Source organism: Erigeron canadensis, chromosome 6 (assembly GCF_010389155.1).
Source record: "Erigeron canadensis isolate Cc75 chromosome 6, C_canadensis_v1, whole genome shotgun sequence".
Lineage (NCBI taxonomy): Eukaryota > Viridiplantae > Streptophyta > Magnoliopsida > Asterales > Asteraceae > Erigeron > Erigeron canadensis.
The window spans coordinates 10740159-10755596 of NC_057766.1; the positions used below are offsets into that span (position 1 = coordinate 10740159).

Genomic DNA, 15438 nt, shown 5'->3' on the forward strand with positions numbered 1-15438 from the left:
AAGTGATTTCGCCAAAGGAATTTGGAGGTATCGGGTTTGGTCTGTTAGAGATGCTAATCTGGCAATGCTAGCAAATTGGTGGTGGCGGTTCCAAGTGGATCAATCGGGATTATAGATAAAAGTTATATAGTCTTTTCACCACTTGAAGCAGTCTTAGTCAAACATAGCAGCTAGGGCGAGTTTACGGGGATTTCTGTAGCCATTTCAGCCAAAGATATATGACTATATAGCTACTTTTGAATTTCAAGTTGATTCCTCTCTATCGGCTCGATTCCCTAATTTGTTTGATCTTAAGAAAGTTAAAACTTGCTTTCTGTTGAACATGATCATTGGTCATGGTAGTTTCTCCTTGTTACAATAACCACCCATTTCTTTCTGGATTTTTAGTATGGAGCCAGTGATAGAGTTCATAGTGGCTACCTTAAAGCACAGGGTTACAACCATTGGTTGTTCTGCGCCAACTTTCTTTTTGGAATATAATAATCGGCTGCCTAGCTCTAAAGGTATTTAGTGTTGGCCTAGAGGATGGGGTATGGTTGGCGGGTGGTTCTGAGCAATTTGCGCTCTTGTAACATCCCACTCGCATCATCTTTATGTCTATCTCTTAACGAGGATGAAACAGTAGTACTTTTATTCCTTGGCTACGATATCATCAGTTGGGAAGTTTTCTCTTTTGTACTATTTGTAGGTTTAGACCCAATTAATACACTCACAAACTATATATATGTATATGTAAAATGTGATATGTAGAGAATAAAAGAGTATGGGAGAAAAACTTATTCATTCATTAAACTAAAGAGGCTACATATATCCATACAAAGACAACTTGCAAACACATAACTACACTACAAAATAAAACTGCCAACTTCGTAAAAACACAGACCACTCTTTCACCATCTTATTACTTCTTACGTCCACATTCTCCATTATAATCGCTCAAAACAATGACCTTTTTTACCAAATGAACTACTAGACAAACATGCTAATAAAACTAATATTACACTTGACTTAAAACCAACTAATTATAAACAAGATTAAACCCAACATTCACCCCCTTAATCTTGATATCGATCTTCACTCCGTTTTTCTTTGCGTTCGTTCTTGCTTTTCATACAATACTCGGTTTTTCATACAAAACCCGGTATTGTTTGTCTTGCCAAACTTGCCACTTTCTCCTTGATTCATACTCATTGTTGCTTTCTTCAAATCTTATATATCTTTCATACATAAACTTCAAATGACAGAAAGGCTATATTTTCCATTTCAAAGCTATGTCGACCGATGTCACCCCATGTCATATGTACTTCTCATGATAGTGACCAATCAATACAACACTTGCATCTTCCTTCATCATTTAACCAATCTTTTTCAATAATCACATAAAAAAGGAGACAGACATATTGGTTCCATGCTTGCAATGAATCTGACACAACACCTCTCTTACACTTGCAAGTCTCACAGCAACATAACCTTTCTCCTATTTCTGCCTTCCATGACTATTCTTATAGTATTCTATGATCATTGATCAATTTTACTCCAACCCTCTTTCACGTGCTTCCAGTTACTTGATAATTTCTTTGTTCCTCGATCAACAAATAGGGTTAATCAACAAGTCAAATGATTTGGCCAGAATCACGGCTTGTCTTTCAACCCATTTGATCATCTAATACCAAAGCTTTCAAAGTCGGTAACTTGCGTCCATGTGAAACTTTGATCAACAGCCTTCATATGGTTGTGACTCAACCCAAACAACTACACCATCTTCACACCCCCACTCTTGCTCTCCATTTTCAGTTTTTGTGGCTTCAAACGTTTTGTCATCTCATGCCAAGCTAGAACCTGATTTTTTCTCTCCGTTCATCATGCCCACAATCAAACGATTCCACCACCAAATTTTGCTTTGGTCTTGCTACTTGCTATTCATAATGTTGCAGCCCGGTATCTTGCTTCTTGCTCTTGCTCTTGCTATGACGCGTCTCTTGCTACTTGCTTCTTGCTTTTTTCTTGCAGGATCCCCTTTCTCTTCTTGCTTTCTTGATGCTTTCTTTCTTCCTTTGCTTGCTGATTTTGATCAGCCTTTCGTGTTATCTTGCTGCTGTCTATCTCGTGCCACCGACTATCAAACCGACACTACTTTCTCGACCTTGCTCTGATACCATGTGTAGGTTCAGGCCCCAATTAATACACTCACAAACTATATATATGTATATGTATATAAAATGTGAATATGCAAAGAATAAAAGAGTATGGGAGAAAAACTTAGTCATTCATTAAACTAAACAAAATAAAACTGTCAACTTCCTAAAAACATGGACCACTCTTTCACCATCTTAGTACTTCTAACGTCCACATTCTCCACTATAATCGGTCAAAACAATGACCTTTTTTACCAAATAAACTACTAGACAAATGCTAATAAACCTAGTATTAAACATGACTTACAAACAACTAATAATCAAGATTAAACCCAACACTATTTCGGATCTTATGGAGGCCCATAAATATTTCAGAGGTACACAAAAAGGAAGAAGCTAGAAACTTCATGGCATCATTGTGGGGTGCAAAATATTGATTTCAATTTTGACAGGAGCCCGGTCAACCATGGACCGGATATTGTCTCAAGTCAAAAATCTCAATTTTTTGAGTTAAGTCTATTGCGAAGTGACACTTGTTAAGATAGGTGGATTGGAGGCGATTTAGTGTCTCAAGAGTGTTATTAAGTTTCGGTAAAGTAAAAGAAAGCATCGGTCAATGCCATCTTTTGTGGGTTTTGAACCCCAATATTTTAAAGGTGTATGGGGGAGGTTGAGATGTAGACAGACTTTACCTCTACCTAAATAAAAAGGTTGCTTCCATTTTCTACATTAATTGTAGAAAATGTCCTCCAAACTTTGCATGGGATAAGGATTGAATCCATGACCTTTGTCTCCAGAGACTAGGATATTTACCACTGATCCAATATGAACACAAAAGAAAAATGTATATATACATATATATATATACGAAAGAATATAAGTATTTGGAATTTCGGATGAATCTTTATGTCCACTCTTTGTCTTTCTGTCTTCGCCGAAAGTCACGTTAATGACACGTGTTGTTTTAAAAAAAAAACATAATCTATATTATAACTTAAAGAGAGTGTTGGGGTACATTTGACACTTCTTATAACTCTTTTTAAACCTAAAACTCTTTCTTAATTACTTTAGAGCTCTTTTTTTTATATAGTTTTTTTCATTTTTTTAATTGTTTATTAAATAGATAATTATAACTAATGATCTATCATAAATCTTTTTATAAACAAAATCTTTTTATAATTATAATATCCTTAATACTCTCCCAGTAAATAATTATATATACAACTTAAATTTCTATTATTATTTATTTTCTTTCTATCTTTAATAAAAACAAATCAACTTCAGTAAATTTCTGAACAAAAAAACATACGAGTTTTTTTATATCACTTTTTTTTCATTTTTATTTTGTATTTTGTTCGTGTTTGTTTATTATTTGATATAAAATTTTAATGTTATTGTTATTTTTTTTTTTATCTTTTTTACTTTAGTTTATTGTTAATTGTAGTTTGATTATGGATTCTCAGTCTATTACAAAAGAGTTTATTCTTTTAAATTTGTTTTGTTATTTTTCACATATTTTGTTAGTTATTATTTTGATATTTTATCGGATTGCTGAAGACTAGTATGGTAATATAAAAGAAATTAAAAACCATATATGTATGTTTGACACATGGACAAAGCACTCCAAATACATCTTTTAAACACATGCAGATGTAGATGCTTTTATAGGAATAGGAATTATATTATATATCAAAGTGATAATATCAACTTAACATTTCTTAAAATTAACATTCTTAAATTTTCTACGTTACAAAATAAATAAATTTCTAAAAAGACTAATAACATCCAAAAATCAAGTTTATTTAGACCAACAAATCAGGTATCTATTTTCAATTGATAAAAAAAGAAAACACTTTGTAAATAGGGTTAGTGACATATTAATAAGGTCTTTTTGATTTTGAAGGGCAAATGAGATTGATGACTAATTGATAAGGTCTTTGACTTCGAAAGGACCCATCTGGGTTTTAGTCTCACTTCTCACATTTGTAAGGTGGATTAATAAGGGGTTTTTCGAGAGTCCTGATTTCCAGACAAACGTATAATATAGAAGTAGGATTAGGATGAAATGTCGTTCGAAAAAAAAGGAACTTCAATGTAGGGTTAGATTTTTTTTTTATCTTTCTATTTAAGGGATTTTTTTTAATATATATAAGAGATATAACACAAAAATAATTATTATACGTTGTAATGTTTGAATGACGATAAAGAAAAGAAGTAGGAACAAGTGGTGACTGCTTCTTGTGATAATAGAGGCGACGAAACCATGAACGGCTAACCTCCTAAGTAGGGATGACAATGGTAATCCGATCCAATGAACATATACCCAATCCACTATTGGTGGATATGGAAGATGTTAATTGGATGTTGATATGTCTTATTTTATATCCATTTTCTCACGTCTTAATTAGTATTTTTTTTAAGTGGTTTTTTGCGTCGTTTTTGTATATATTTGGTGCGTTTATGGTATTTGTTAGTATTTCAGGATATTAACAGGTACTTGAGCATAATTATCGCGAAAACGATATTTTGATGCGATATGAGTACTTGATAGAGACTTTTACAAAAACCATTTTGCTTTGCTCGGCTAAGAAAAATAGAAGAATAAATTTAATGAGTTTGAATCACATAGATTTGTGTTGTGCAAAGTCAAATTTAGTCAAAAAAGCAGAAAAGAATTGGAAAAACAATTGTGGACTTGAGGTCTCGTGGATTAAGCCCAAAAGGAAGGAAGCCGCGAAGTGGACTAAGCCCAACAAATAGAGAGTTCGATTGGTGTTGGACCGAGAGATAGAGCATCCAAAAACAAATACTGTAAATATTATTTTTATCATGAGGATTGAGGGGTGTTGTGGAGGAGAGCCGCAAAAAGAGTACGAATAAGAGGGTGTTTGGGATTACTTTTTGAAAATAGATTTTGCGTTTTAAATAATCAGAATTATATAATTAGCTGTAACAAAACGTAATTCTAAAAAATAATGTTTGGATTTGATTATGTTGTTTGATATCATAATAATTAGATAATCAGCTATTTGAGTGTTTGGCAAATATATAATTTATAAAAATTAAAGCTTAAAATGACAAAAAGGGACATTTAACTTATTACGACTAGTTACTAACAACACATGTAAGTTTTCTATGTTCGTCGCGTTAAACATTCATGTGTGTATTGCATCCCTCATAAAATCGTAACATTAAGGGTGCCAAATTATGGTTTTTTAAGTTCAGGTGCAGAATCTTATGTTGACCCATTTACCTTATGGAATGAAAAAGTTCAACAGAAAGCCTGAAACAAAACCTAACAATCTTTCGAATGAAAAGTACTATCTTAAAAAGAGTTTATAAGTCATAATAATAGGCACAATGCAGCACCTAAAAGCTATTAACCATCCCCAAAAAAACTTAAAATAATAAAAAAAACTTAGCTTTCTCTACACATCAAGAGCTAACTTAACTGGGAAAAAAAAATCGTACATAAAACTTGAGTAGCTCTCAAAAATGCAATAAAATAAAGCATGCTCACAGATGCCTTGATAGCCAAATAGACACCAGTAGCTCTCTACTCTACAACTTGCTCCAAACCATGCCTAGCAGGCTAGCACCCGTGTCATGCTAGCTACAACCAAATCACATTTCCCATTGAAAAGGCAGAGACATCCAAAATTCCTAGCATCAATCTACATGATGCCAAAATAACCGATGAGGCACTTCAACTGATAGATATATACCTTTTTCACTTGGATTGCATCAGATTTCAAAAGAGTAATTTACATGCATATCTTTTAAGATTGCCCACCTTGCCTTCCATACCCCAAATGTTCGTTCAATCACATTTCTTAAAGACGAGTGATAGTAGTTAAATGTCTCTTTTAGTCCTCTCGGAGCGCGTTGGGCAGATGTTTGACCTCAGCGAAAATCAGGTATATGATAACGAATATCATTTCCTTTCTAAGGAGCAAGATAGCCTCTAGTATTTGGGTAACCAGCATCAACAACATAGTACTTATCTATATAAAAATGAAGTATTTTACTTTAATAAAACGAGTTATGTATATTGGCATAAAACATGTAAAATAATACTAACCACCTGTTGGACGAGGAAATTTCACCTCTGGCTTACGTAATGCTTCTAAAAAGATTCTTGTGTCATGTGCAGTGCCTTCCCATCCTGCCCATGCAAATGTAAAACACATATTAAAATCACAAGCTGCCATGATATTTTGGGTTGCATATCCTTTTCTACCGATATATTTTGCTTGCTCATGCTCTCAAACCGATGCCTTTACATGTGTCCCATCAATAGCTCCTATGCAACCCTACAAATAGGAAAAAACTAATTACAGATTCACAATCATATACATAAAGTATTAATTCTGAAATTTGTAGTCAAAAGAGACAACATACCTTGAACATAGGGTAATAACGAGAGTTATTCAGAAGTTGTGGAGGTACTTCTTTATTTTAGTTTACATTTGGCCTAATGATGTCCCCGCTAAGCTTAAGCACCGCTTTTAAAACACGATGGAAATGTCTATGTATAGTTTCTCTCGAATGATTGAAAGTTTCTTGAGCTAGTCTATTTCCACATCCATGTGCTAATATCATCAAAAAAATACCAACAGACTCTTCAATTGATACATTACGTGTCCCTGTTAAGCTATAATGCATACTAAGATCAGAACATAAGTTCTTGAAAACATCCACATGTAATCTGAAGTCTTCATAACAACGTCTTGGATGGCCATTAAGTACTTCTTAAATAAAAATGTTTCCTGTACGACAGGAAGTGCGACAAGGGATACGCTGGACATTCATCTTATTATGTCCTACTATTAACCCTTCGACAACTAAACCACATAATAGCAAAAATTGGCTCTCATCCATTAACCAGTCTTTCTCTTCCGAGTCACTGTTGTCCTCGTCGCTATCAGAACTCACATTTTTATCATGGTTTGTTATCTCCATCCTCGTCGCTATTAACCCAACCTTATTAAAGTGGCTCCCAGGTCTATTGCCGTTTTTTAGTTCTTCAAGACACAACTCAACAAATATTATATGGGTACTAGAATCCCAAACAGTTTTTCGAGCAGCAATCTTTGTAGATTTAACCTCACTTTTCGCATTTTCATTGTTCAAATCCATTCCTAATTAACAATAATATACACAACCCTTCTTAACAATAGATTTTACCACATTTGGCAGAGAGTATAACTAATATATGCATGCATTCCTAATAATAACATCAACATAATATATGCATGCATTCCTAATAATAACATCAACATGATTTTATATATACACACATCATAAAAATAATAACAGCAAGATGGACAGACAAAAGTATAACCATAACAAACAGAGAACATGTTTGGAATACTCAATAAAGATTTGAGATTTGTATCATCACACCATTAACAAAAAGACAACACTAATAATTAATCTAGTAATATTATGGAGTATTCAAAGAACGATAAATCAAAAAGACAGAGTGGTAAAATAATCCTCAAATTTTTGTTTTTGTTAGGTTTAAATAATAAATAAGTAAAGGATAATATAAATTAGTTTTCAATCCATTACCTTTGTTGATCCACCAAAAACTAGAAGGTGCCGAATGAATCAGGGATGAGATATTGGTGTTGAATGAATTTTTAGGTGATGAGAAAGTATGAAAGAGAGGTCGGTTATGTAGGGGTATTAGGGTAAAAATAATGGCAGGAGCATAAATATTATTAGCCGCGTTTTGGTGCAGTAGGGGGGAGCTGCTTTTAGATTACCGCGTTTGCACTCCTTCAAATCGTGAAAAATCAATTTTTTTAAAATTTTTACCAAACACTCAAAGTAGATTTTTTGTGATTTCAAAACTCAATAATCAAAAAATCATGCTAAATAATCAATCCCAAACACCCCCTAAATCAATTAGACAATTGATTTTGAGGTGCTTAGTTTTGTGAGGGTTTTGGTGCACGAAGGAACAGAAGCAGCCGCAAGGTTTTGTTTTCGTTCAATTACATCATGGAAGCAAGCCAAATTCTAATTCGATTCTTGAACTCTTTTTATTACTATTATTATTAGTTACCTATTGTTAAGACTATATTACTATACAATTATTATTATGGATTTTATTTATATGATGATTGTTAATTTTATTTGTTTTTCCCATGAAGTGAGACAATATGTAGGGATTGTATTATTTTATTAATTCAAAGTTGATTTAAATTATCATTATGTAGAGATCTTGATGAATTGATTATTAATTACTATTTTGATATTGGTGATATATATGTTCTTCGTTAGTGATACTAGTCGAATATATATGTGATTACAGTTGTTTATCTTTAATCAATTGTCGCTAGTTCATGGTATGATAGTGAATGTCATTTTAATAAAAAGAATCATTTTGTCAACATATTGAATTACAGTTGGTGGTACCACATTCTCTTCACATAGATACAATTGTTAATTTGATTAGCAAACAAACTAGTTGGTTAGGGAAATTGTTTTAAGCATTGGTGGTACCGGCTATTACAAAGGAACCGATTAATTAGGTGATTGAAATGATTTTACAAACGTTGGTACCAGTTTATGTCTTTATTTTGTCGTGATTATATTTATCAACTTAATTGAATTTGAACTTCATTTATGTGCAATCTGAACATTTTAAGCGAATTCAAGATGGATGTCTTTTAAATTATTGTTTACAACAAAATTCTCTTTTCGATTAATCCTGAGGGATTACTAACAATTTTCTAATTATTTGCAAAGTGACAATACCGTCACAAAACCCCCTCTTTTACTTGAACTACTTTATTTATATAATTACTTTACATTAATCCTTGTGATCGACATCGGATTTACCAATTTTACTATATTGCATACCAACAGGTTCACTCCATGTGAGTGTGTTGTAACCAGTCTTTTGGTAGTTCGTGTTTATAAATTTTATTACTCGATTTCACACATTAGACGTATATTGGATGTGAAACGAATATGGATGTTTAATGGAGTGGACATCAATGAAACTTTATCATCCATGAATATCATCCATTAACCCAAAATTAAATAAATGTTGTAACTTAAAGATTGATAACAATGAAGAAAACAAAGAAGAATAGAAAAATGATTTCCATTGATCTAATGATTCATCATACACAAAGCCATTATATATAGGCTACATGACATTAATACAATCTGTATATTAATAATGGATGGTATACAAAAGAGAATGAGTTACGGGATGTGGATAGGCACAATAAATGAATTCATAACACTCCCCGTTGTCTATCCACCGGTCAAAAGAATATGCCTCGTTAAAACCTTACTAGGGAAAACCCAATGGGATAAAAACCTAGTGAAGGGAAAAGAGTACATAGTTCTTTCGATACGCTTGGGGATGCTGCCTCATTAAAAACCTTGCCAGGAAAACCCGATGGGACAAAACCATGGCCAAGGGAAAAAGAGTGCAACGCGTATCTTTTCCCCCTGATGATCACATTACTAAAGCTCCTTGAGTCAATAATATCACAAACAAGCTTCCCTTGATATACAACTTCAGTCTTTAAAAACATCCATGTTGCATTATCTTCATGTTGATATGTTAACTGACTTAAAATATAGGATAAAGTTGATGTCAACATTTATATTAACATATCTGTTTGTAATCGATCATCCTACGTCATCAAAACAAACTAAAACTATTTTGATAGGTTAGTATAATGTAAACTAATACATTTATCGCTTTGACGGTAATAAAATATATGCTTTACCCGGGCTAATACATTTTCATGGGATAAGATCTCTATTTGTACTAAAAGAATGAAAAATAGTATATTGAAGTATACTTTAATAATGACCTGATGCTACTCTAATATAATATTTTGAATCAAGAATTTATTTTGAGGAATCAAAGTGATCTTTTATGGATACCATCTTTGTCAATACCAAGTGATCTTTATCAATACCAAGTGATCATATATACCAATTATTTAGTATACTCAATAAATAGATATAACACATAAAAATATATTCCTCATTATATAAAATCCTTTTTGAGTAATTTTTATCACTAGAATGTTCGATTTTGTTTTACTGAGATTTTCCATCACACACATTCAAACATAAAATTGTTATAGAGATCTTTTGCTTTTCATAACTTATTCAAGTTTCTTTAATATCCTTGGGCAAATAAATCTCATAACTTTATATATCCAAAGAGACTTTACCAAATGTCTATTATAGACTTATAGATTATATTTGCTACATATTATTCTCAATGATCTTTCAAACATGTTTGTAGCAGCTTTGGGTCATTAGATATGCTCCATGCATTTCATATAATTCAGGTGATATTGCAATTTAAAGAATAAGGCATACTCTATGAACTATATATAATATCTTTAGAGCTCAACATAATCCATAAGATGCACTTTCATATTATTTTATATTGCTAGACTTATAAGATATCAATAGTTGCATCCACCACATGAGAATAAAACTCATTGTATCACGTCTCTATCTTTTGCGGAAAAATCTTTATTCCATAATATACTTCACAATGACCCAGTTGTATCATATAGGGACAACCACTATATATTTATTCCTAATACACCATTTTGTTTGTCCAATACTTAGAAGATTATGCCAATATGTATCATATATGTGATTTTGTCATTTATTTTCGCACTCGTTAATTATATCATAAAATGTTACACTTTAAGGTGTACAGACTCGAGGTCCAACTTTTGCGGCATTTCCTTTTGGCCAATCATATATCTTACAATCCATGCATGATTTCAAGATCCTCATAATTATAAATGGTACTTAGCGCTATGCAAAACCATTATCGACGTCGATTTCTCTTTTGCGATTCCATATTTATCTAGACATAATATAGTTTATTGAGATCTCATTATTTCCAGGTACTCGGGGTTTCTTAAAACCTTCATGTCTAGTTTCTCATTATCAATTTCTTATGGGGTCTTTATACCTTGACTTTGACCATCTTAACTGTATGCTCCTTTTCATTTGATGATTCTATTCGGAATTGACCTTTGTACCATAGTTCATATATTTGTAAACTTATTATCAAGCGGGGCATTAGCAGCTGATATATGTGATTTAATCACTTTCTCTTTTGGTCATTACTAAAGATTGTGAATGAATTATCTCATAAACTTTAATTTGATATTCATCGGTGTGAGGATCTTTGATAATTCATTCTTACTCATTTCAGCTGCTTTTCATCTTTCCCTAATGTTGGGAACATCTCCCCCTAATATTGGGAAAACTAAATCATGTCAATGAGGAAGTTAAGCCATAAACAAAGCTTCCAATAATGGCTTTATTGAATACATACATCTTTTTCATGTTTTAACTCATACCCAAAATAGTTATACTAGTGTCTAGTTAGTCAGAAAGTTTCAAATTGAATCAAAGCATGAGTTTACATACTTCCAAGGCATGCTTACTTTCCCAACATTGAATACAACATTCTTCGATGTCTCATCTTTGTGCGTTGTGGTGGAGCAACTTTAACATATATCGCACAACCAAAAACTCTAATATGAGACATACTTGGTTTTTGATCATAAACCAAATTTAATGGGGAGGAAATACAATAAACTATCGGCATGATGCGAGTTTACATTTTTGCATGTAAGTAACATGGCCCCAAAATATAAGTTACTCATTTTGCTCTCAAATGATGATTATAAAACTAATCATTATCGCCAATACAAAATGGAACATGCTCTCAATCTTATAAGATGAGCAATTAATTACGCAATCTTTCATGTTGCGACTTTAATGACCCATTTAGACGATACATCGATTTAAAACACTAAATGGTCCTTTGGACGATGTATAGGCCTACATACATCTCCTTTGCTTATGTTCCAATAAGGTATTCAATCCTTATTAAACTTGGCATATACATTCTTATAGAGCAACTAACCACAATTTAGATAACCACTTTGAAGAATCTCCTAAGTTTTATATATATTTCGCATCATAACTGACCAGGGATGGTCTATCCGGTCATGCCAATTATTCAAATAATCTTGATTCATAAATCTCTAGTTTATGACCACATATGTTTAGATTGGGGAATTTAGTACAACGATGCTTTAAACTCTAATTTCTCTTTTAACTTGATTTCAACTTCTATTGGGCTTTCGTAAGATTAAATATTATTACAAAGAATGACAAAAAATCATGCTTTTAAACGATCAATAGAGTGTCTTATAAAGCATATAAAACACATACGAATGTAACTCATCTAGATCCAACTAATAAATTACTTTTTTAATTTATTTATATCAGTCATTCTTAACCATCTTCATAATATTGTATATGAAGATACACATATATCTTATCCTTTTATTGTAAGAAGATCACCAGAAATATATATCTATAACAAACAATATAGTTGATTGTTATATATCAAAGATCAACCAGAACTATTATTAAGAATATGAGTATTATTGTTATAGAATATTGATTATTACACTTAATATTCAGAATTTATACAATCTGAACATCAAGATGATGAACAGAAGATACAGAAAATATATATCAAAAATGAGAGAAAAATAATAGAGATATACAAATTTTGATCGATCAAAAAATGCTTTTTTACTAGCTTCCTGAATAAGATGTATTTATACATCTATATATTTTTGATATTAACCCTTTACTTATGAACTTGATCACTTGAGACTCCAAACATCCACTTTAGCACTTGTACATCTTTAGTCCCTTGCTTCCATAATCTTTTAGCCTTCCAGTACTAAACTATACTTAAACATAAACATAATAAGTAAGAATAATGGATTTGGATTTGTACCGAATAATATCCCCCCTCAAATCCATTATTTAAACATATCATTTAATCCAAGTTTAGAGCATAAAAAGAAATGTTGCTTTGAACCTAAACCTTTTGTCAATAAATCGGCTACATTAAGTTCAGATTGAATTTTATTAGTTTTGATAACTCCTGTACAAATTTTTTCTCTAACAAAGAACAAATCTATTTCAAAATGTTTTGTTCTCTCATGGAACACAGGATTTGCAACAATTTGCAAAGCAGATTTACTATCACAAAACAGATTTACAGGAATTTCAGTCTTAAAGCCAATGTCATTTAAAAGGTTCAAAAGCCATATACTTTCACAAGTCACAGATGCCAAAGCCCTATATCCTGCCTCGGCAGAAGACTTGGCAATTGTGTTTTGTTTTTTACTTTTCCAAGAAACCAAAGTTTTACCCAGAAATATAGTAAATCCAGTTATTGACTTAAGGGTAGTCAAACATCTAGCCCAGTCAGAATCAACAAACCCAGTCAAGTTTAAATCAATAGATTTCTGAATATGTAAACCTTTACCTGGAGCTTGCTTCAAATATCTCAAAACTCTTAAGCCAATGTTAAAATGATCTTGAGTAGGAGCATGCATAAATTGAGATAAGCATTGAACAACATAACTAATATCAGGCCTTGTCAAGGTTAAGTAAATTAACTTTCCTATCAGCTTTTGGTACACTGTTATATTTTCAAGTTTCTTAGAAGAATCTGACTTTAAATTCATATTCATCTCAAAAGGTGTATTCACAGGTTTACACCCCAAAAGACCAAAGTCATTAAGCAATTCTAAACAATATTTTCTTTGAGATAAACACAATCTAGAACTAGTTTCAAGAACTTCAATACCTAAAAAGTATTTAAGTTTACCTAAATCCTTGATTTTAAACTTAGAATTCATAAACAGTTTTACCTTATCAATTTCTTCTTGACTGTTACCAGTAAAGACAATATCATCAACATAAATAAGCATTGCAACAAACACATCTTTATCTTTCTTAGTAAAGAGAGAATAATCAGATTTACTTTGCTGAAAACCATACTCAAGTAAAGCACAACACAACTTATGATTCCATTGTCTAGGAGCTTGTTTTAAACCATATAAGGACTTGTTCAATTTACACACCATATTATTATTCTTATGAAAATAACCAGGAGGAAGTTGCATAAATACTTCTTCATTCAAGTCACCATAAAGAAATGCATTATTAACATCTAATTGATAAAAGAGGCCAATTATAAGAAGCAGCAACAGTTAACAAACACCTTACAGTGACCATTTTAACCACAGGTGAAAATGTTTCATCAAAGTCAATACCAACCTTTTGACTATACCCTTTAGCAATAAGTCTAGCTTTATATCTTTCTATTTCTCGATCCATTGGATATATATTTGATTTTATAAATCCATTTACATCCTATGGGTTCTCTATTAGGAGGTAAAGTAGTCAAAGTCCAATTATTGTTTCTAAGTAAAGCTTCCATCTCCTCATTCATGGCATTTATCCAATTATTATCTTTAGAAGCTTCATTAAAAGAGGAAGGTTCAAAACTTTTATTTAAAGTAGTAGCAAAACAGTAGAGATCAGAGGAAAGATTAGCATAATTAACAACCTTATTCAAAGGATATTTCACTTTTCCTTCTATTTGAAAATCTTTTAATCTATTTGGCAAATATGAGTTTCTATTTGATCTTCTAAGATCATTATTTTTAGTTTCAGAATTATTGTCATTCTGAAAAAGATTGTCAATATGATACTCAGAAGAACTTCTAGAAGATCCCTCAGAATTAATACTATTATCATCTTGTATAGTGATTGCAGGCTCAACATCAGGTCTGGTAGATCTTAAAGAACTTCCAGAGACTTGATGGAGCTCACCTCCAACTATACCATCCTTCTCTAACCTCCAACTATACCATCCTTCTCTAATCCTTCCTCATCATCATCGGGACTAGCATAATCCTTAGAAATTGGTGTATCATACATATCAAAGAAATTTAATTGATTTAAAGAACTGTTTTCAGAATTAAAATCATTTATTTTCATAGTAAAAGGAAATATATTTTCATAAAATTTAACATCTCTAGAAAAGAAATATTCTTTTGATTCTAGACTAAAAAGTTTGTAACCTTTTTTAGAATTAGAATAACCAATCATAACACTTTTTTCAGCCCTAGATTCAAATTTATCAGTCACATTTACCTTAGTTGCAAAACATAAGCAACCAAAAACCCTTAGATGATTTAAAGAAGGTTCAGAACCATACACTAATTCAAAAGGAGTTTTGCCATTTAAAATAGAGGAAGGAGTCCTATTTATAAAATAAGTAGCAATTAACACACAATCACTCCACAAGTACAAAGGAATTCCCCCCTGAAACATAAGAGACCTAGCAACATTAAGAAGGTGTCTATGTTTCCTTTCAGCAACGCTATTTTGTTGAAGAGTATAA

General features: G+C 31.9%; 1 long non-coding RNA gene across 1 annotated transcript; it reads right to left on the reverse strand.

Moving 5' to 3' along the window:
* Positions 1-5594: 5594 nt before the first annotated feature.
* Positions 5595-7844, reverse strand: LOC122606271. Its single transcript, XR_006324845.1, has 5 exons — positions 7710-7844; positions 6537-7276; positions 6217-6448; positions 5929-6139; positions 5595-5809 (listed from the first exon to the last, which is right to left on the reverse strand). It is a non-coding gene; the product is annotated as an uncharacterized LOC122606271 (long non-coding RNA).
* Positions 7845-15438: the final 7594 nt, after the last annotated feature.